Source organism: Galeopterus variegatus, unplaced genomic scaffold (assembly GCF_000696425.1).
Source record: "Galeopterus variegatus unplaced genomic scaffold, G_variegatus-3.0.2 Scaffold2668, whole genome shotgun sequence".
Taxonomy (NCBI): domain Eukaryota; kingdom Metazoa; phylum Chordata; class Mammalia; order Dermoptera; family Cynocephalidae; genus Galeopterus; species Galeopterus variegatus.
In genome coordinates, this window is record NW_007728779.1 from 92,693 (window position 1) to 97,344 (window position 4,652).

The window sequence follows — 4,652 nt, forward strand, 5'->3', positions numbered from 1 at the left end:
GGGGGAAGAAGATGATAATATTCTCATGGCCTGCCATTCAGCAATTTTCTTTGAGTTAATAAAATTCACAATGTCGTCCACAGGTACTTCTAAAAACATATTTAATTGACAAATGTATGAAGCAGGATCATTCTACTAATAACCTCTAGTGAAATTGGTTCCATATTTTTTATTAGTTTGAACATTTTTATGATTTCAAGGGTGGATAAAAGCTCACAGAATACCACATATATGCAAATACTGTCGATGTGAAAAATATGCATAGAAATGTTTCTTATTTTTATAAAACTTTTTTACAGCATATTAAGGCAAAACCAATGTTATTACAATATTAAAGTACAGAATTTCAGCAATCTATGAAGGCCCTTAGAGGAACATTAGTTACCAGCAGAAACTCTAGCACTTTAGAGGGCTGGCAATGGAGAAAGATTGCTCTCTTGCAGATTTAACTTGGGGAAGCATTTAATAGGCGCAATCTTATAAAAGTGATTTTACAGCACTCTTTGAAGGCAATCGAGTACTCAGAATTGATTAATTTATAGGAACTTAGCCTTAGCGTCCTAAAATGAATCAGCTGCAGACAGCAGTATTCCCATGGGACAAGAAGTAGAAAGACGGTCATCCCTTACATTATCTGCTAGTACCATATAAGTAAAATATACAGTTTAAAATTTTGTGAGTGTTTTATGTACAGTTATCTAACAGAATCCTCCTTATTATAGTCTTGTGACATAGGCATTGCCAGGACTGTCATTTCTATTTATGTGAAGCAGACCCCACAGCCTAGAGATGGTCAGTATCTTCTCCTAGTTCACCCCGCTAGTCACCAGATGGGCAGTGTAGCATAACAGAGCATGGAGAAGCTTTGTAGAGAGGCAGACTTAAGTTCAACCCCCAGCTCTAGCACTCTCCAGTCATTTCCTTGGAAAATCTCCTTAAGTTCTTTGTCTCAGTTTCATCTTCTATAAAATGGGATTAATAACATCTACTATGCAATGTTGTTTTGAGCTATTCTGTTACATTTCTCCCACCCATGTCCATGTCAGACATCATTAATCAATCACAGCACAATTTCCCACTGAGAATGGAGCAACCTCAGAATCCATCTCAAGCTAGCATTCCGGGCAGCTATATCAAATGAACAGAGCAGGCAGTAGAAGTGAGACTTATTTGTCATCCTGGTCCTCAGGTCTGTACCCCCTGCCGCCTGTGTTAGCCCTTTTATCTGTTCTTCAGGAATACTGTTTATCAGATTTTTTATCAGCTTACATGAAAGTCCAAGACATTTTGTAACTGGGTCCATTTTCTTAGAACTCTTCCTTCATCTCCTCTATTGCTACTAAGCTAAATCATTCCTACCTGACTGAATCTAGCCCTGAGCCTGCAAAAGGCAAGTTGAGAAGAATAAATTAAATAGCTAAATAGAAAAGAAGAGTGACATAAGATAAAAATATTCAGACCAACTTGGGTATTTTGTTATTTGTTTTCTAATTTTCTAGTTCTATTGTTTTTTCATTTGAGGAGTTTTGCCAGTCATAGTATTCACTCAACAGTTAAATCCCTCTGTCTGAAGATTAGCTGTTATAAAAATAATTTGTAGAAAGAAAAATAGAGGGACTAATGTGTTCAAGGTCACCCAATGAGATATAAATGAAAGTGGCAGACAGCACGAGTTTGGAACTCTTGATGAATCTGTGGTTATAAAAATGGATTCTTGCATTTTAACCTTTATATAATTTTTTGAAGTGGTCAACTCTTAGACTTTAATCTCATGATCAAAGAATGTACCTTTCAAAAAATATTTCAGGTTTGAAGTTTTATTTTTTCTGAGTTACACCAGAAAGAAAGCATGGGTCCTTACTTGCCCTAATGGTAAACAAAGAAAATGTTATCCCCTCAGTTTCTCAGGCTCAAATGTGGCAAAAAGGTTTTCACTTAAGCTATGAAACAAAAAACCAAAACAACTCTTCCATTAGGTTTACCAAATATTTGTCAGCAACTGGCTTAAAAGCTTCATTTGGAATTTTTCCTGACTCCGAATTCTTCCTGACTTAGAATCAGTGTTCAGATTATGAACAGTTTTCTTATTTAATCCTTACATGGTACTTGGTCGTCTCCAACCTTACAACCATGCTTTGTGTTACAGACTGTTTCCTAGATTCATTTGTTATCAAAACTCATCCTGGGTAACATTTCCTCCAGTGGCTCCCACATAAAACACAGACAGATAGATAGTGAATAGAATATTGTCTCAAAGTCTAGATATAATTAATCAGGTATATTTCCTAATACCTATATGGTGAGGTTTGGAACAGGGGAGACAGTGTACTATATTGTAAGTCCACAATAAATGGCTATAGATGTGGACTGAGCTGGTACTGAGGCTAACATTCTTTATTTAAGGGTCCCAGTAAATTCATGCCAATGGAAGATCCTTAGAAATCCCTCACAATTCTGAGACCACCCTTTGGGCTACAGAACCGAGTACAGGCAGTTCTCCTTGACTACCATTTGGCTTTGGTTCTCCAGAAAACAGATCACCCCAGGGATAAGTAGGATGTTTTTAAAGTCTCATTCTTACTTCTTAAATGTCTTCGTGAGCTGAAGGAACATTTAAAAATAAAAACAGACATTTGTTTCTCAACAGTCACAGTTGAAAATGGCATGTACAAGTCTCCCTGCGGTCATTTATGAACTTAAAAAGCTTTTCATGTTGCTTTTTAAACAGAAAAGCAACTTGAAATTGAAGGAAAGCATTTAGCATTCCAAAATCGTGACCCTGAGTGTTGGCGCCTGTAAAGCACTATCAAATAACCTTGTTCCGCTAGGACAGAAGAGTCAGAGTGGGAACGTGGCATGTGTTAAAAGACCCACTTTGCAGATGTACTTTAATTCTGGTTATCATTGCAGTGGACTCTGGGGACAATTAGGAAAGACAAGTTTATCTTTGGCATTTTTTTCACTGCAGCATGTGGAAAAGAGCATGGGCTTTGGAGTCACAGAGATCTGGATTTTTATTCCAGTTCCAGCATTGATTAGCCTAGGGACGGCAGACAATTATTTCAATGTCCCTGAACCTCAACCTCTTCAGAGCTAACAGAAGAATTATGATAACTATTTTGCAATTTTTGTGTTCCATTAGGTCTGGGGTACATAACATAAGTAGTACATGAGGGTGCACAGTGAATGGTCATTTTTTCCCCCCTGCCTTCTCCCCACCCTCTCCAGCTGTTAACATCTTTCCTCATGGCAGCTGGGACCCTCCTAGCTACATTTTGGGGTGGAATTTCACGTTAAAATTTACCCACACTGAGGTTTAAATGTGTTCTCAGATCTCAGTCTGCCAGGTAGGCTAAATAAAGTGCTCCACTTTCATATCCTTACACTCAGCTGACAGATCATCCAAATGGTGCTGATGGGCTCACCTCTTACTCCTAAGTGTAACATTTTACTTAGAACCTTCAGGAAAACAGTGTCTTAATCCAAAGGAATGCCTGTAATGGGGTGGTGTGTGGGGAACATCAGGCATAGTGGGGCCTTAGAGCCTAAGGTTCTGTCCCTGAATTCCATCCCTCCAATAAAGAGCACACTTGGCTTGGGGATTTGTTGAGTTACCAATTCCAGTGGAATTATGGGCCTGGAAGATACAAACATTCTTCTGTTCTTGCAGAAAAATGCACATTGAAATNTCAGTCTGCCAGGTAGGCTAAATAAAGTGCTCCACTTTCATATCCTTACACTCAGCTGACAGATCATCCAAATGGTGCTGATGGGCTCACCTCTTACTCCTAAGTGTAACATTTTACTTAGAACCTTCAGGAAAACAGTGTCTTAATCCAAAGGAATGCCTGTAATGGGGTGGTGTGTGGGGAACATCAGGCATAGTGGGGGCTTTGTTTAGGAATATGTGTGTATGTATAGGGGAGTCACCTTTCAGTATTCACCCTTCAAGACACATATACACGTGCCTCCCTTCCACTTCAACACACAGGGCTGAAATGTGGTTTTGGTATTCTGATATTAATGGTGAGCTAAAGATGGAAGAGTCGTGGTGAGCTAATGATGGAAGAGTAGAACTAGTGACCAAGTGTTTGCAATGCATATCCTAGATGTTTCCCTAACTCTAGGCCTCTTCTTACCCTACACACTTGAAGCTAGAATACTTAGCCCTCACCTGGAGGTTCAGTCCCGCGCCAGACCTAGAAACATGCACGATTTCTAGCAGAGCCCATAGCAGACACTCAGCCTAAGGAGCTCTCACAACCTGCATTCCTCTGGTCTAGTAGCTGGCCCTGCTCTAGCCATATGCCAGCTTCCAGTACCAACCTTTTCCTTCTTTCCCCTGTCACCAAGTTCCACACTGCCTTTCCCCTTCAATAACTAAATCCCTGCTTGGTGTCTCCATGCTGAACTCAGATTCTCCCTGCTTAGATATCCCAATTCACCTAGGCCTCCATCTCACTTTCATCCACCCAGTTCAGCCCTCCCCCCTTTCTGTTCCCTTAGAGCCTAAGGTTCTGTCCCTGAATTCCATCCCTCCAATAAAGAGCACACTTGGCTTGGGGATTTGTTGAGTTACCAATTCCAGTGAAATTATGGGCCTGGAAGATACAAACATTCTTCTGTTCTTGCAGAAAAATGCACATTGAAAT